Source organism: Arvicanthis niloticus, chromosome 11, assembly GCF_011762505.2.
Source record: "Arvicanthis niloticus isolate mArvNil1 chromosome 11, mArvNil1.pat.X, whole genome shotgun sequence".
In the NCBI taxonomy this organism is placed as follows: Eukaryota; Metazoa; Chordata; class Mammalia; order Rodentia; family Muridae; genus Arvicanthis; species Arvicanthis niloticus.
In genome coordinates, this window is record NC_047668.1 from 42,933,315 (window position 1) to 42,952,294 (window position 18,980).

Below are 18,980 nucleotides of genomic sequence, written 5' to 3' on the forward strand. Positions count from 1 at the left end.
TTCCTTCCCTCCAGTGTTCATCCTTCGGACCCATACTCGTACCAGGGAAAGTTCCGGTTCCACCCGCAAGTGTTCAGAGTTCCAGGCTCTTCTGCTGGTTTTAGGTAAGTTTCTTACTTACTCCACTGTTGGGGGCCTGAGTCCTTTAACTTCTGCCTGCTCGAACTGCCTGCGGTCCACGGACACGCCCTGCGCGGGTGGAGACATCTGGGAGGGGGGGGGGGTCTCGCTCACTGGTACGTCCTCCCAACCCCACCTCTTCCTCGGGTATCTGTGGCCAAGCAACAAATGACCTCTGTCCCCAGAGGCTTCCGACTTCCGCGCGGACCCCTCCCAAGCCGGGAACCCCGTGAGAGGCCAGCGAGGCGGTGGGTGCCTGCAGCGGGGGCGGGACGGAGCGAGCGCGACACCCGCGGGGCTGGCCAGTCCCCTCCTGTGCCTACACCTGGACGTAGCCGCAGCCCCATCTCAGGTCCCCCACAAGCTCGGCGGCCCGCAAGACCCGGACCGGCGGACTCTCCGGCTCCGCGGCTCCGGGCTTTGCGCAGCACCGGCTCCGGTAGCGCGGGCTCCGAGGACGCGGGGCGAGGACAAAGGGCGCGAGGTGAGGGTGGCCGCAGGGCGGGGGGTCGCGCGCCAAGGGGTGTGGGAGGTGTCCATGTCCGTGTGAATACGTGTGTGTGAGTGAGTGAAACAGCCAGCCAGAGTCACAGCCAGAACGAGAGGGAGAGGCAGAGCCAGAGCGAGCCTGGCACATGGTAAAGGCTCGGGCTGCGTAGGTAAGAACTTTGGGAAAAAGACAGCGCTACTCCGGGTTGTGTTTGCCGCGGCTCCGTTTTGGGGAGTCTGTTTGCTGCCCCCTGCCCCCGGGGGTGGTGGCAGAGGCGTCTTCTGTAGCACATGGGACAAAGGAGAAATTGGACTTCTTCCCAGAGTGGTCAGGGAGTGCAGTGCCTATGAAAGGCTGGTGGCAGTGGTGGTCATTGGTTGAGGAGTTTTGGGTTACTGGATCTCAGTTGGGAGCCTCAAACAAAGGCTACTGGCTGAATTCCAAGAAAGTCAGAGAGGAAGGTTGGGGTCGTGGGGGAAGACCAGGAGACACTCCACGAAGAGAGACACTGGGCCATTTTGCTGTCAAACCTCATTTAATCATTGGTTCTGAGGAGCAACCAAAATAAATCACCTACTTTATAGACTGAAGCTTTTCTTGAATCAACTTTTATTATAGAGTCAAGTGTTGCCCCGGGGCTTGAAATGCTGCTTTATTAGCCCTTTAAAACGACAAATGTGTAAATTTAACCAAATAAACACCCGTTTATCCCATCAAGGACAATCTTTTGCCTTTAACAGTGGGCGTCACACAAGAGGATTCTGAACTCAGTCTCAAAAAGCCGTGCGCAGGTTTGCGTTGCATGGTGGGCTGAGGTTGATGGGAGTTTTAATTTAGAGTCCATCTCGGTTTTCTTAGAGTTTCTTCTGTCTTGGCAGGGCAGCTTTCCAGGGCTCTGCGAAGCGCCAATTCTGATGCTGGCCAACAAGCAAACTAGATTTAAGTGTGAAACCCTTTCATGTGTGAGGGGCTAGCTGTCTCTCCCCCCCCACCCCACCCCCATGCTGAACTCTGATTCATCTAACGTTTACAGTAGGATCTGTGACATTTGGTACCCCCCACCCCCCTCCCCGCAACATTTGCTTGAGGGTTTCTGTTCCTCTTCATTCTGATAAGAGTATTCTTCACGCAGTTAGAAGTCATTTTGGTTTGAAACTGGCATCCCACCTGGGCTCTTCTTGTTATTGAAGGAGGCTAAAGTGGTTTGTGGCTTAAAATGTTTTAAACTTGGAGACAACAGTTGCAATCCTTGACTGGTAGGCAATTTGAAATTATCCTTCTTGTAGCTTTGTAGTCATACTCTTGTTTAATAATTTTAACCAGATGTTGTAATCTTCTAGCCCAGCTAAGTGTTCTGAGCTTAACGCAGCATTGATTGCCCCTTGGTTCAGGAAACCACTCATTGAGCCTCCACGCTTCCTTTTACTGTATCCAGTCTGGGCTTCAGTTTACTTACAGATCCTCAGGCAACCTCCAAGCAGAGCCAAGAACAGGTTAGAAAACCCAAAAGGGAAGAAAGGAGAATGTGACAAAGGTGAGAGTAAGCCCACTGTCCCCTCCCCAGATGTGATAATCCGAACCACCATGGACCAGGGGTTGACAGCAAGGCTACTTATTGATGCCCCCACATCTGCAGAAGGGAGCTTGCTTTGAAAAGCCTCACATTCCCCCTTCTAGCTTCATGCAGCAGATGTGGCAGGGATGTCTTTAGAGCTTTTGCGGGCTGGATGGAGTTGGGAATATGCAAGCTCTTCTAGAGGGTCTGTGGACTTATAACTCCACCATAAAAACCCCCGGAAGTTAATCCTGTCAGTTGTATTAATGGGTAATTTTGGCTTTGGGCTCAGTTTCTAGATACAGTGATAAACTGTAGTGCTTTAAAGCAAATTATACCAAAATATGGCAGAAGTAATACACAATTGTGACCAAAACTTTAACCATGCAGGGGGCTGGGCATGGTGGCACACGTCTTTAATCTCAGCACTCTGGAGGCAGAGACAGATGAATTTCTGAGTCTGAGGCCAGCCTGATCTATACAGTGAGTTCCAGGACATTTAAGGTTACACAGATAAACCATGTCTCAAACATTCCCTCCTCAAATATGCAAAGGAATTAAAAAAGCAAACCAGAAATTAGAATTATGACTTACATTTAATTACTTGAACTCTTTGACATATGTTTTCTTGGCATAAAAATGAATTTCTGGTTGTACCAAAAAGTTGGTCAGAAAAAAAAATTTTTTTTTGAGACAGGATCTCACTGTGTATTCTCAACTGCCTTGGAACTCTGATGTAGACCTTAAACTTGCCTCTGCCCCCAGAGTGCTGGAATTAAAGGTATATGCTACCATACCCATAAGATAGTTAATTTATGTCATTTTGTATTAGAATTTTTAATATAATGATTACGAGTATTTTTTATCTTATTTTTATATTATTGTTTTAAATAATGATTGTATATTTTGTTGTGTAGACAAATTATAAATTAACCATTTTTATGAAAATTTTAATACCTTTCCTATGTATACTTCTGCCATTTCTCTACAATGGCACCCTTGACTGATAGCAAGGTGCCTTAAATAAATAAATGTGCCTCAAATTTGCCTGCTCTTAGTAAGTGGCAAAAGATGCTTGATTTCTAGGACAAGAGGTCAAATAGATGAAGTCTAGGTTTTAGCTCTTGATCTCTGTGGAAATAATCTTGTTTTTTATGTCATTTATCCATTCCTAGGACACAGTAGTTACTTATCCATCTCTAGAACATATGGGATACAATTTGCATGTTATTTATGTTGTCTAATCAGGGATTTTTGGGGACAGAAATTTGTGCTCTAATTTTATCTACTAAAGTTTGGACTGACATAGATGTGCTTTTTTTGTTGATATTTTTTGAGTAAAAGAGATATGTTTTGGTGTTTGTACAGGAAAACAGCTCTCTTGGAAACATACAGTGTAAAGGTTTTTAAAACTGAAAATATGTAGGAGGTATGCATGTGTGTCTGATTGTAAGTGCAGTTACCTGTGGATGCCAGGAGAGGGCATTGTATCCCATGGATCTGGAGTTAACTGTTGTGAACTTCTTGGCCTGCCTGGATGCTGGAAACAAGAGATTTCCAAGAGCGTTATCCTCTGAACTCTGGGCCATATCTCTGCTCCCCAGTGTAAATCTTGATGCATTTGATTCTCATGACTCTTCATTATGGAAAATTACAAACATAGACAAAGCTAGATCAGTGTACCCTGATGAAAGGACAGAGGCAAATTGAGCATGAGGCTGTGTAACAGAATGACCCAGGTCCTAGAGTTAGGAAACTTGCTTTACTGTTCATTTTGACCTTGAGGGATCTGGTTCTTCTCTCAAGATGCTTGTCCCTTTCTGTCCCTTAAAGAAGTTGACCTAGGTCACCTACAAGCTTCCTTCCGACTTTAACTTTGTTAACATCCTTTTGTAAACTTCGCCTTTTAAGCTACTGTGATGTCTCATGAGCTGTAGTGCTTGGACCAGCATTACAAAATGTGGGTTCTTGGGTCTCCCCACCTAGACCTACCCTGAGACTCCGTGGTTGAATGTGACTAAAAGTGTCTCTGATGAGCAGTCCAGTTTAAGAACCATGACTGTAGCCAAGGTAGCTATAAGCTTGAAAGAATAAAACCAGGGCTGGGAAGATAGCTTGATTTGATTGGTAGAGTGCTTGCCTTGCAAGCATGAGGACCTGGGTTCGATCCCTGGACCCTCCTGAACAGTGTGCGTTTCCCTCCCTTGCATGTATGGAGGCTATAGGATGAATGCATACAGTACTACTGACTTGGAACGACAGGGTGGTGCGGTGAGGTTGCATCATTCAGGAACTCTGAGAATTGACACGTTCTTGATTGTAAGGACTTGGGAAAGCAGACCTGAGATACGGGACTGGAATCTATGCAGGCAATTTCACTCAAAATTAAAAGTCTGAGCCATATTGCAGTGACACCTCTATCTGCAATGATGTTTGTCTGGCATCTGCCTTCTTCTAATGCAGTGGTCCTCAACCTTCCTAATGCTGCAGCCTCATGTTGTGAAACATGTTACACATGATACTATAATACAGTTCCTCATGTTGTGGTGACCCCCAGCCATAACGTTATTTCATTGCTATTTCAGAACTGCAATTCTGCTACTGTTACAAATTGCAGTGTAAATATCTGATATTTCCAGTAGACTTTGGCCAACCCTGTGAAAGGGTCATTTGACACCCTAAAGAGTTGTGACTCAAAGGGTGAGAACAGCTGGAAGATCAAGTCTTCCTCACTGTGGTAGCCCACCACCCTATATAATGGCTGGCCTGTAGTAGGTACTCAGTAAATATTTGCTGTCTGAATAGGTGTTTGTTCTTGGAACTTCCAGAATGCTGGGGGTGGGGGGACAACAGTTAGAAAGAAATTAAAAGTTTACCTCTGAAGTCCTGCCTATACATAAGCCAAAAATCTTACCCAGTTTAGACTCATGTGTGGGGATTTGTGCCCATGGAGGCCAGAAGAGGATGGTGGATTCCCCAGATGGAGTCACAGGTCAGCTGCCCAATGTGGAGTCTGGGAGATGAATCCAGCTCCTTAAAAGAGCAGTAAGTGTTCCTCTGAGCCATCTCTCCAGACCTTAAAGCATCTCATGTGTGTTTAGTAATGCCGTGGACCCTGAGAGGAAGTGTAGCATGACAGGAGAAGATGGTTATTAGATCACTGTTCTGTGAGAGTAGTTCATTTACTCATGGCTGCTTCACTGCGCCACCTTCTGACTTGGAGCTGATGAGTCGATCTTGAGTACCGGCCATATGAAAGCTCACCATTGGCCTTACACCCCATACAACCCAGCAATAAAATAAAAGCTTAGGTGGCTTGTTAGGGATAAATAGTATCTCAATAAAGAAATTTTCAAGGAGAAGAAGCAGCTACTCCTCATCCCAAGACACCATTACCAAGACATTTGTACTCCAGGCTATGATATTCAGCTCCTTTTTGTATGCCCTGAATATTTTATTTCACACTTACTTATTTGTATGCACACGCTTAATATGGCACATGTGTGGAGGTCAGAGTACAACTTGTAGGGGTTGGTTCTCTCCTTTCACCATGTGGGTTCTGGTTATCAGACTTGGCAGCAAGCACCTTCACCCACTGAACCATATTGCTGGCTCCACAGTAAATACTTTAAAAAGAATTTTTAAAATCATATTTTATATTTCATAATTTAATGTACATAATTCAATTTAAGAGAAAAATGCATTCAGAGTTGTGCAACCTTCCCACTCTCTGGTTCCAGAACAGTTTTATTACCCTTAAAGGAACCCAGCATCATTATCAGTGACTAGATGCCTTTTACAAGCAAGCCCCAGCCTTGCACCTCTGTGTGAGCCTCTGTTACTGTATTGGGATCCTCTAGATAACTGACTGGGTGAGACAAAGGCTTACTCTGATGGAGAGGATAGAGTCCACCCTGAGATGGGCTCTCTGAAGTGTCTTTGGAGGGTTCTTTGTGAAGGCAGGGGTAACAGGTTGGCTCTCAAGAAGGTATTTTCTAAAGTCAATATAAGAGAGGCGAAAGGAATGGAGGTTTGGTTGGCTAAAAATGGTTTTCAAGGATAGGGGGATGGACCAGCAGTCAAGAGCACTGGCTGCTCTTCCAGAGGACCTGGGTTCAGTTCCCAGCATCCACATGGTGGCTTGAAACTATCTGCAACTTCCGCTCCAGGGAATTCGACATCCTCACACATGAAGGCAATAGAAATAAAAGAGACTGCCACTGTCCAGCCTTAGTGACTCACATCCCTGTCCTGGGAAGGCAGCCACATGGAGAAAGTGACTCCAGATGCATCTGGACTCTCCAGGGCCTTCCTGTCCTGCTGAGTGGCCTCTCACAGAGGGGGCAGTGGTAGCTAGGAAACAGATCTTTATCTCTGGGGGTGGGGATCAGTTTGAGCAGACATATCATAGGGGTGAGGGAAACCCAGGCTGGAGAGTAGAAGCCACTGCTGAGAGCACCTCAGGAAGCAGACCTCAGTGTCATCAGAAGGACTGGTGCCAGGTGGTGGCCTAGGGCAGGGTGCAGGGTGGAAGGGGGTGCACTAGAGCTTCTAATTGCATACACCTGTCCACCAGGACAGCTTGAAGAAGCCCCCCAAACCTCTGTCTGATTCTCTAGTTGGTTATACATTGCATAGAGTAAACATGGAATAAGTGCTGTTTCAAAATACATGTCACTGGGCTTGGTGGAGCATGCCTGTCTTAGTATTCTGGAGGCAGAGGCAGGAGGATTGCATCGAGTTGGAGGCCAATCTTGCCTACAGCATAAGATCGTATCTCAAAAAATTTAAAAAAAATACGATAAATATAAACATAATTGTCCATTACTATGTTTCTTTTCTCGTACTAAACATTGCTATATTTTTGTGTGCACATGGATGTGTGTGTGTAGGTCAAAAGTTGACATTAGGTGACTTCTTAGTAATTTTTCACTTTATTTTGTTGAAACAAAGTCTCTTGAACTTTGGGGCTTGATATTAGCCTGGCTGGCCAGTGAGCCCCAGGGATCTTCCTGTCTCTGCCTCTGCTGAACAGCTGTATCTGTTGGATTTTGTCTTAGCAAGGGTGCCAGGGCATCGAACTCAGGTCCTCATGCTTTCATGCAAGCACTTTACCAACTGAGCTGTCTTCTTAGCCCTCTTGAGTTTTGTGTTATGATGCAGAAATTCAAAGTCTCAGTTTATTAGGATGTTGATGTTACTGCCTGTAAATGACAGGTTGTCCCTCATTGGCTGGATATAATTGAGTCAGGATATTATTTACTTTTGAATCTGTCTGCTTTTTAAAAAAAAAAAAATCAAAAACAAAAAAACCCAGGGTCCTATTATGTGGATTTGGATGGCTTGGAACCCACTATGTAGACTAGGTTGGTCTTGAACTCACAAAGATCTGCCTGCCTCTGCCTTCTGAGTGCTAGGATTAATAGTATGCACTACCACACCCAGCTTGATGGCTGTTTTCTTTGCCTCCCAAGTACTAGGGTTAGGATTACAGGAATGTCACCCCCTTTGACTTTCTTTTCAGAGTGGGAGTTGGGGTCAGGGGAAGGTGTGGAGGCCAGAAGGACAACATATGTGATTTCCTCTTCCATTTCACTCTGGGGACTGAACTCTGGTTGCCAGGCTTTGGGATGGACACCTTTACCTGCTGTGCCCTTTCCCCCCCATCCATCCCTCTCCCCCGCCCCTTCCCTGCCCCCACCCTTCCCCCCCCGCCCCCCAGTGCCTCTACCTACACAGATACCAGAACTCCTTTTAGCCTGAATTACTTCCTTGTCATGCTGTCCCAATATGACCAATCCTAAGACAAGGATAGACCTTCCAGATGTCTTTCTTAGGTGAGGAGGGTTGCTAGTGAGTGCTTCTGTGAAAGTCTCACCTCCAAATTTTAGCTGAAGCGGGCGGGCTCCACCCTGAGGAGGTCTCTGACTCTCTCTCGCAGAAGTTCCTGGCTTTTCACTCATATCAGGTGTTTCCCACCGTAATGGCCAGAGGAAAGCCTGTAGGGCTTTTCCTTAATCAGTGATTGATGGAGGAGGGCCCAGCTCATTGTAGGTGGGGCTTCCTTTGGGTTGGTGGTCCTGGGTTCTATAACAATGCCGACCGAGCAAGCCATGGGGGAGCAAGTCAGTAAGCAGCACCGCCCCTTGGTCTCTGCATTAGCTCCTACCTCCAGATGCCTGTCCTGTTTGAGTTCCTGCCCTGGCTTCCTTCAGCAATGGAAGTGTAAGCCAAATAAACCCTTTCCTCCTCAACTTGCTTTTGGTCTTGGTGTTTTATCAGAGCAATCGTAACCCCGACTAGAACAATACCTAAGGTCATAATTGCTAGGTTTTATGTTAGTTCCATGGTTATTTGTTTTAATTAAAAATTGTAATGTGTGTTTGTGTATTTGGGTCTGCACGTATGTCTGTGCACTACATTCTTGTCAGGTGCCTGCAGAGGCCAGAAGACGTCAGATCCTCTGGAACTGAAGTTATGGATGGGTGTGAGTCATCACGTGGCACTGGGACTCAAACCTCAGTTCTCCGGGAGAGCCGTTGCTCAGCTCCTGCATGGTTAATTTTATGAGAAGTTGTGAAGCGGTTTGTCTGAGTGACTATGCTCCATTAGATCCTCATAGCTAGGGCACGAGGTTCTAGTTTCTCTGCGTCTTTGACAGTATTTGATATCACTACTTTCCACTTACCCATTCTGCAAGGTATGTGATGGTGTCTTACTGTGTTTTTACAAGTTTTTTTTATTTTTTTATTTATGTGTGTATGCCACATATGTGAGTCCACAGAGGCCAGAAGAGGACATTGGATCCCTTGGAGCTGGTGCTTGTGAGCTGCTGTACATGTGGGTGCTGGGAACTGAACTCAGGTCCTCTGTCTAAGTGCCCTGAACCCCTAAGTGATCCCTCCTGCCCCCTCTTGTTTTGTTTAATTAATGTTTTCCTTCCAGGTTCTCTACTGTCTGTTCTTCCTGCTTTAGTAAAGCAGCACTTCACAACTGTGGTCCACTTTCTGATTGCACTGTTGGGTTTGCTGTCTCCTGGGCAAGTGCTTTGTGAGCACCTCCTACCATGCTGTGCTTTGTGTCTTCAGTTTCTTAGCATGGGCTTTGGCAAAGAAGAACTCTTAAGGCTAGTGTATTAGCTGTGTGTGTGTATTTGTATACATATGTCTATGTGTGCCTCTATGTGTGTTTGTGTGTCTCTGTATGTGCATATTTGTATATATATGTATATATACATACACATATATGTATATATACATATATATATGTCTGAGTGTGTATCTGTGTGTCTCTGTGTGTATTTGTATATGTATATCTGTGTGTGTATCTATATGTATGTTTGTATAGACATGTCTGTGTGTGTGCCTTTGTGTGTCTATGTGTCTCTGTATGTGTGTATTTCTGTGTGTTCATATATATATGTGTGTGTATCTTTCTCTGTGTTTGTATATGTATGTCTGTGTGTGCATCTATATGTGTATCTGTGTAATATGCTTTTGATGTTAAATTAATAAACTCTTTGACTAACTCTAGGTCACAAAATACATTCTATTATTTAAAGAATTGTTTTCTGATCATGTGCTTTTTGAGTCTGTGGCCTCTGGGAGTTGCTGTTGTTGAGGGCGCTATGGTTTAGGTCCAGGCTCACTTTCTTTGCCAAGTTGCTCCAGTACCATTTGTAGGGAAAGCTTCCTGACTTCCGATGAATTGCTTTTGAGCTGATTTCCTTTAAGATGGATCAGAGTTGATCTTTTTTTGAGCTGGAGACAGAGCGAAGTTGGTAGCGCACTGGGCTCCACCCCCAGCATAAACCATGTGTATGTATGCCTGTAAACCTAGCACACTGGAGGTGGAGGCAGGAAATCATCAGTTCAAGGGCATCTTTGGCTACATAGAAGATTTGAGGCCAGCCTGGGCTACCTGAGACCTTGTCTCAAAAAACAAAGTTGTTGCTGTTTATGATCAACTCAAGTAGATTTCTTTTTTTTTTTTTTTCTTTTTTTTTAAGGTAACTCTAGGCATCCTGATAGCCGTGGATACAAATCAGCTTTAGGACACTGTGAGACAAGTGTGGTAGTTGAGTGGGGATATGAGTCAGGGCAGGCCGACCGGATGTGCTGATGGCGTCTGGCAGCCTGCAGTATCCTAGGCTGATCTGGGGCACCCTGACCTGTAGGGTGAAGTTAACCTTGTGGCTGGTATGGGCATGACCTGCCTGGGCTCCTCCAGGGACTGGCTTGCCTAAACTGCTGGCCAATTCAGTGATCAGCTCCCATCAGACCTCCCCACCCACTAAAGAGGTTTTAGAAGTTGGTTTAGAAACCTGGGTAGCCAATATGTGGAAAATAAATGCAGTCTGGGGAATGTGAGTTTCCATTTGTTAAGAACACCGATAACTTTAAAAAAATGTTCTAATATACAGATGTGTTCACTGGAGAAGTAAAAAAAAAAAGTACAATTATACAAAATGTGTCTGAAATTTTCTTGTCCTGAAATAATTCTTGTGAACCCCAAATTATTGCTAATTTTGGAAAAAAAATATTCTTTTCTTTTTTCTTTCTTTCTTTCTTTCTTTCTTTTTTTTTTTTTTTTGGTTGATTCATTCCAAAACTCCTTTCTCAGTCCAGTTGAGTCATAGAAACACAAAGCTAGTTTGGAAACAAAAATTCTCTCAATGGCTGAATCTGGAGAGAATTTTCAACATGGCTGGCCATGCTGCTGAATGAGGCCTTTGTGTATAGGGGCAGAGGTCATACCAGAGAGCCCAAAAGTATTAAAAGGTGGGGAGCCTGGAGTCCCGGCTGTGGCCAAAGCTGGAGAATGAGCTTTTGTTTCCCTTGGTCTGCTGTCTCAGTGAAGGCTGAGGACATCAAAGGCATGTCTACATACTGTTATCTGGCCTCATCCTTTGCCCTGCCAGCACAAGGAGATCTCCCCGTGGGGAGCCAGGGTGAGGGAGCCCTGAGCTAACATCCAGTGTTAATTGTAGGCAGGGGTTGATCAATGACATTAGCATTTGCCATCCTGTCCAGCTCTCTGTCTTGTTCAGAGGAAAAATATATTGATTTCTTTATCTGATTAAAAGATTTAAAAGCATTCTGTTCTGAATCAAAGACTGTATGTGCGGGTGGCAGAAAATTTATACATGGAAGAGAAAGCAAAGCAAGAAATAAATTCCTTTGTTCTAGAGACAAGCACTGTCAGCATTTGGGAGCATGGGCAATCTTTCCTTTACATTTTTTCATTTGTTTGTTTTGTGTGTGTGTGTGTGTGTGTGTGTGTGTGTGTGTGTGTGTCTGTGTGCGTACAGAGGACAACTTGCCACAGTTCTGTTCTTCTACCATGTGGGTCCAGGCATTAGTAGGCTAGGCAGCAAGTGTCTTTACCCTCTGAGTCATCTGGATAGCTATTGTTGCGTTATTGTGTTGCTTTGTTTTTTCTTGAGACAGGGTTTTACTAGGGCATAGAGAAATTGTAACCATTTTACCTAATAAATAACCATCAGTTACCTCAATGGTACTTTTGAACAGTTCCATTAAGAGATAGGTGTGATTTTATAATATTCAGCAGTATATATCATTATAAATATAATATAAATATTTGATTAGGCAGAGAGGACAATACAACTTCAATTTCTTCAAAGCCCAAATCCCATAATCTACAGAAACTATGTCAAAGAATATTTGATATCTGCGGCTATCAAAACGTGTGTAGTGGAATACTTACAGTAAGGACACAGAGAAAAGATCCCCCCCCCCCCCGCCCCAGAACGAGAAGGAAATGGTATCTAAATGTGGAACAGCCTTTTAACATGGGTGGTACCTTTAATACCAGCACTCTGGAGGCAGAAGCAGGCAGATCTCTATGAGTTCGAGGCCAGCCTGATCTATCTACACAGTGAGTTCAGGCCAGCCAGTGCTAACTCAGGGAGATTCTGACTCATGAATACAAAAGAACAACAAAGCGATCTGTGTTCTGACTGATGAGCAAGTACTGGGTGTGCTTTTTATCTTAAGTCTTCTACCAACTGGGAACCCCTCTGGGAGAAAGCTTAAGAAGAACAACAAACAGAAGAGTGATGACTGCTACAGTGTGGTTGAAATATGAGCCAGAGACTTGGGTAAGGTGAAGGAGACCATGCCGCTGTGCACCATGTTTTCAGGTGGGGCATGGATTGGATGATCTGCAGAACTGTGGTCAGGATCTTCAATCAGGCAGTGTCTGGCTCGCTTGTACTGGCCATACCGTGTTGTGGTCACCTTACCTTACTACCTGCCCAGATCCTCAGAGGCAAGAATTCGATCTTGTCACCTGGGAACTCGTCAGACCCAAACTGAGGATTCGGGCCTCCTGGAATTGTCGGAGGAACACATTCAGCTCAGTTATTTGATACCATGTAACTAACCATGATGGGTTGCATTTCTCCCTCCGTGTCAGGAATCTTTGAATCTCTACAGGGATGGGAGCTGACAGGCAAACAGATACAGTCTGAGAGGAAAGAGGTGGTGAGATTCCCCAGTGTGAAGTCACTTGAGCAGCCTGTCCCTTTGTGTCTATGTTTCTGGGCTGTAGCAAAGGGTTTATTATTAGAGAATACGCTCTGGTACTCTAGTTAGAGTGTACCTTATAGGACGATGACTTTGAGATGTGTCCAGCAACCATCATCACAAGGGCTAGCTTCTTGCTGTGTTAGATGTATTTTCAGGAAGCACACATACCCTTGGTGTCCCCTTTCATCTATGCTGCCAAACTGACTCTTACTAGAGCCTGGGTGTTAGTGGTGACAATGACTACTGCTGCTTCTGCTTCTGCTTCTTCTTCCTTTTCCTCTTCTTTCTCTTCTTCCTCCTCCTTCTCTTCATCTTTTTCCAAGATTTAATTTTATTTATGTGAATGTGTGTATCTGTGTATGGGTGTGTACACGTACATGTATGTGGCTGGGGAGGCCAGAAGAGGGTGTCAGATACTCTCGAACTGGAGTTAAGGGTGGTTGTAGGCCACCTGATATAGGTGGTTAGAACTGAACTCAGGTCCTCTGGAAGAACAGTGAGTGTTCTTAGCTGCTGAATGTTTCTCTAACCCCTGGATTTCTCAGGTTTTCAGAATTAGCATAATTTTTGCCTTTTTAAAGCTTCTATATTTGCAATTTACTAGTTTATTTAAGTAAAGACAATAATTGCAAACATGGTGAGAATACTTACTGTCTTGATACTGTGCTGTCTGTTTTCTGTGCATTTTTATGTTTTGATATTTTATCTGTAGCAGTTAGTGTATTAAAAGAACACATAACTGATTATTATAAGAGTCTATTAGCTAAGTTTTATTATTTGTGGTCCATTGGTATTTTAAACCATTAGCCCATGGGGCCTCTAGTTTGCTGGTACCATTGGTGTCCCTGGCTTCTGGACAGATGTTATGATTTGAATATGAAATGCCTCTCAAAGGCTTCTGAACTTGGTTGTCAGCTGATGGGCTTTTGGGAAGTCATTGGCCCCTGACTGTTATCTGGCCTGATACATGGATTAATCTCTTGATGGATTCCCAATACAATGATACTTTTGAAGATGGTACAAATAGGAGGTGTGGCCATTGGGAGGTGTGGCCATTGGGAGGTGTGGTCTAAGTTGGGAGAAGGTCCTTGAGGGTGTGTTGGGGGATAGTACTTCCCTGTTCTTTCCGAGGCCATGAGAACTGATCTGTTCTTCTGTGCTCTCCCCATCATGATGGATGAATTCTCTGTGAGTCAAAGCAAATCTTTTCTCTCCTTCAAGGCTGAAGTAGGAAGACCATGAGTTCAGTGCTACATAATGAGGCTCTGTCTAAAAGATAGAGAGAGGGAGGGAGGGACACAAGAAAAAAGAAATTTCAAAATCTCCGTAATATATAAGAGTTCAGAGAAAGATACACATGCCAAGACCCCAACTGATTACAGAATAAACACAAGAAAGCTTATTGTGTCCTTAATGAAATCTAGGAACAAGAAATCAATGAACTGTAGCACGAGCTGTTAAGTGTCCCAACTTGTGAATGGACACTGGAACTGAAGTCACTCTGTGATTATCTAGACATCGGAGAAAAATGACACTCATGCTTGGGAAATACTAAGGGGTGATACAGCAATATGGGAGGGTGGAGGCAGCTATTTATAGTGCCATCCACAAGGAAGTACAGGGCTGAGGGTCTAAGCCTGTGGCTATTCTGTAAGGTGGGAGCCCAGTGGCTTCCCTGTGTCCCTGTGTAGGTCTAGTTAAGAGTTGGAATGGCTTGTGTGCGTTGTGAGGCAGAAGATATGGTGTATTCCTGTTACATCATGGTGCTTTCTGCTGACACTATGTCTGTGGCATGTGAGAATGTGAAGGGCTGAGGACTGTTGGAAGGGCAACCTCCTCTACTTGCTCATTCAACCCCTCCCTTCTTGGAAGCTTCACAGAGTCTTAGGTCTTCCAAGAAGCCTTCTTCATGCTTGCAGGCATTTTTCAATCTCTGTTTTCCTGTGTTTGAAGCTTATTACCCATGCTCTACAGTTCTGGGCAAAGGTAGTGTGATGGTTAGTGTTGGTTGTCAACTTGATGGATCTGGGATCACCTAGGAGACAAACCCACAGGAAGTATGTGAGGCATTATCTTGGGTAGGTTGGTTGAGGTAGGAAGACCCACCATAAGAGTGGGTGACACCAATCCCTGAGCTTCAGACCAGCATAAGACGGAGCAAGCTGGCTGAGTAGAAATACTCTTCACTCTCTGCTTCCTGACTGTGGACATATGTGACCAGCTCTTTCACACTTCTGCTGTCAGGGCTTTTCCACCGTGATGAACCATACCCTGGAACTGTGAGCTGAAACAAGCCACTCATCCTTTATCCCTTAAGGTGTCAGTGTTTCATCTTAGTGGCAAAGAAACTAAGCCAGGGTTGTGTTGTGTTAGTGTTGTGTTGACGACGTTGATTCAGGTAGGTCTGAGTACGTGGTCACAGAGTTGGAAGTACTCTCTAGGTTTTCAGACTTTGTTGACACGGCACATGGCAAGTGACAGGAACAGCTAGAGGGAGACCAAGGCTTGCCTTTTGTTTGCCTTCCTGAATGACAGGCGGGTCTCCAGGTCCCAGCTTCTTTGATGAATCAAGAGACCAGGTTTGTGTTTGGTGATTGTAGATGTGAAAGAGTTCAGGTCTCCTGGCTCCCCCTGTGGTGTGCTTGGTTCAGAGCCCCTCCATCTTTCCTGACTTCTCTCCATTCTCCTTCCCTCTTCTTCCTGTGGGTGTGAGGACATCTGTCCAATACCTAAAAGAAAGCAGCCAGGGTTCCCTTCCACCAGCAGAGGTGACTGTAGCAGGTGTCTTCCATCACTCACTTTCTGAAACTTGTTCCAGGGGACAAGTTGACAAATTAAATTCATTTAATGCTGAAAAGGTAAAGTAGGAGAGGCAGATGTATGCAACCTTTCTTTATGAGTCTGGGCTGAGCCTGGCGGTGGTGGCGCACGCCTTTAATCCCAGCACTTGGAAGGCAGAGGCAGGCAGATTTCTGAGTTCGAGGCCAGCCTGGTCTACAGAGTGAGTTCCAGGACAGCCAGGGCTACACAGAGAAACCCTGTCTTGAAAAACAAACAAACAAACAAACAAAAAAAAGAGTCTGGGCTGGCTATGGGTAGAACACAATCTCCTTTGCACATGTGAATGTGTACAATATACATTATATATGTATGTATATCTTACATTGTGTTGTGACTCTTGTGAATTTACCCCTGCAGTTGGCTCGGCTGGGAGTCAAGGGTTCCTTGGGTTTTCCAGGGAACATGTCAGATGGAAATTTTCTCCACCTGAAAACAAGGTGCTTGCACTTGGTGACTGAGGGTCCCAACAGCTCTAATGTTTTCTATGGTCTGGGTGTCATTCAGCCAGCCACAGACAACTGTCAACTGGCAAACTCTACCCTTGCCTCTTGGTGTCACATAGACTCTGTTCTTGAGAAGTGTTTTTGGTATTAGAGCAGAGGAACATACAAGCACACATACATACATACATAACATACATACGTACATACATGTATACATACATACAGTATATATTACAAAGGGAGACTGATTGAATTAGCCTATGAGGGGCTGGGTAGACCACTCATAGCTATCTGCATGCTGATCAGATGGTCCTCTCACTACTCCACACAATCCTTGTGACTTGTACTGGGGAGGAATGAGAACAGCCCGGGGCTTCCAGTGTGGTTACTGATAGCAGTAAGTGGAAGACCCAGAGGAACTGTGTGGTAATGACAGAGAGTAACTTCCCTTTGCTGGCATGCTTGGGGCACTAGGTGAATGTTTGGAAGAGACCCACTGTCTCTGCCCTCCTTGGCAGCTTCTATGAGGGATGATCTGAAGATATTTCCACATGCCTTCTGAATTATGTACCAGCTTTTAAAATCTAGACTGGGGAGCCGTCTTGGTTCAGAGCTCTAGAACCCAGATAAAATGCCATGTGTGCCAGTGTATACTTATAACCCAGTGTGGGGGGCAGGGAGAAGGAGTGGAGAAAGGAGGATCCCTGATGCTCTCTCTGATCAGCCAGTCGAATCTGATTGTTGAGCTCCAGTTCAGTGAAAGACCCTGTCTCAAAAAGTAAGGGGGAGGGGCTGAGCCCTTCCTGAATTGAGCCAACCTGAATTCCATGCCCTGGACCCACGTGGTGAAGGGAGAGACCTGACTCCACATGCACTCCATGGCATGGGCATGCATGAACACACACACACACACACACACACACACACACACACACACACACAAATACTAAATAAGTGAAATGAAACAAGAAGTAACTAGTGTGGAGAATATTTGAAGAAGACACTTGTTGTCTACTGACTTCTACATACACACAAAATTTAAAACATATATATCCTAAAATTTTATGTTTTTCTATTGTGCTGGATAGTTTTATGTCAACTTAACATAAGCAAAAATCATATGAGAAGATGGAATGTCAGTTAAGAAAATTCCTCCATAAGATGGGGCTGTAGGCAAGCCTATAGGGAATTTCTTAATTAGTGATTGATGGAGGAGGGCCCAGCTCGTTGTTGGTGGGGTCACCCCTGGACTGGTGGTCCTGGGTGTTATAAGAAATCAGGCTGAACAAGTCAGTAAGCAGCACTCTTCCATGGCCTCTGCATCAGCTTCTCCCTCTAGGTTCCTGCCCTGCTTGAGTTTCTGTCCTGACTTCCTTCAGTGATGGAGTAGAGTGTGGAAGTGTAAGTCAGAGAAACATTTTCCTCCTCAGCTTGCTTTGGTCATGGTGCTCATCACAGCAGTAACAACCCTAACTCTTCTTGGAGTTTGCAGATGCATGACCGTAGCCATGGCAGCCTGCACTGAGGATGGAATCTGCCCCCATCCCCAGAACTTCCAGCATCAAGATTTACCCAAGATTGGCTGCTCTTGAGATAGAGAGAGGTTTCATGTATCCCAGGTTGGCTTTGAACTTGTTACATGGCCAAGGATAGCTCTGAACTTTTATTTCCCTGCCTGTATTTCCTACATTCTGGGACATGTATCACTACTTGGTTTTTGTGGGGCTGGAGATCAAATCTAGGCAAGTCCCCAGTGTTGTATCAAAAACAAAGTGTTTATGTTCCTTTAAATCAGTGAAAGGATGTGCACATTTTGAAACAAAATTACACAATAATCAATAATCTATTTAACCAGGAAATTGAAAAGAGTTGTAATTCTTTCCTATACACCAGTTTGGCTAAGTACTTACTTCTCTTGCTGTCATAAAGCAAGCTGTCAAAAGCAACTTAAGGAAGGTAGGACTTATACTGGCTCACAGTTCAAGGTTATAGTTCCTTAGGGCAAGTCCTGTCTTCATTGGTTGGGATATCTCCAACCAACTATCCAGCAATCCAGCAATCCAGCAATCCAGCAATCCAGCAATCCAGCAATCCAGCAATCCAGCAATCCAGCAATCCAGCAATCCAGCAATCCAGCAATCCAGCAATCCAGCAATCCAACGAAAGCTCTAGGAACCAGCAGCAGCAGGAGCAGCAGCTGCTGCAGCCTCTCAAGGCGCTGGCATTTTTATACCCTCTCAAGAGTCCCCAGAATTCAAAACATAACCTATCTTTGTCTAGCAGAATTAAATCATAGCTGCTGTGGACAACCTTCAGCAGCCCTGTATCCAACACGTGGGATTAAAACCAAAACATATTCATAGAATATAACTGGGTTTTAAAGAAACCAGAATTCTCACCACAGGGAAGGGCTTTGAGAGTTTATGTTCTCACCCTACTTCCAGTTGGAGATGTCATCTCTTAGCTCTGGCCACCTGATGCTGTGCCTCCTCTGCCATTGTGGGCTCTTCCTCTGGAACTGTAAGTGAAACTAAATTCTTAAGTTGCCTTGGTTATGGTTGTTGTGTTTTATTAAAAAAAAGATAAAGAAGCTAGGGCTATGTTTGGTGGAGGAGTGGTATGGTGTGGGGGAAGGGAGTGCCTCTGTGGGCCCATGCTGAGGCATCCCTTCTTCCTGAGGTACCAGCCACAGGGGAGTTGAGGGGGTAGCAGAGACAGAGAAAGGAGAGAGAGAGAGAGAGAGAGAGAGAGAGAGAGAGAGAGAGAGAGAGAGAGAGAGAGAGAGGTATTGAGGGAGGAGGCTGGCCATGAGCACATGGAGAGAGGAGAGAAGGGGAATGGGGAGAGTAGGGGAAGAGGGTAAGGAAGCAAGAGCAAGAAGAGAAGACAGTGAGGAGGGGGCAAGCAGCCCCTTTTATAGTGAGTCAGGCACACCTGGCTGTTGCCAGGTAACTGTGGGGCGGAGCCTAGGGAAGATGCCA

At 45.0% G+C, this 18,980-nt stretch overlaps 1 protein-coding gene across 7 annotated transcripts in view; it reads left to right on the top strand.

Annotated features, from left to right (window-relative positions):
- Positions 1 to 290: 290 nt before the first annotated feature.
- Positions 291 to 18,980, top strand: part of Greb1 (growth regulating estrogen receptor binding 1) — a 127,476-nt gene continuing 108,786 nt past the window's right edge. For 4 of the 7 annotated variants that reach the window (XM_034514265.2, XM_076942102.1, XM_034514263.2 and 1 more), the window contains exon 1: positions 298 to 604. The gene's annotated coding sequence lies outside the window, so the exon portion shown is untranslated. Of the gene's footprint in view, positions 605 to 665; positions 780 to 18,980 lie in introns of those variants that run through there. The other 3 variants (XM_076942104.1, XM_076942103.1, XM_076942100.1) reach the window with 3 other exon arrangements.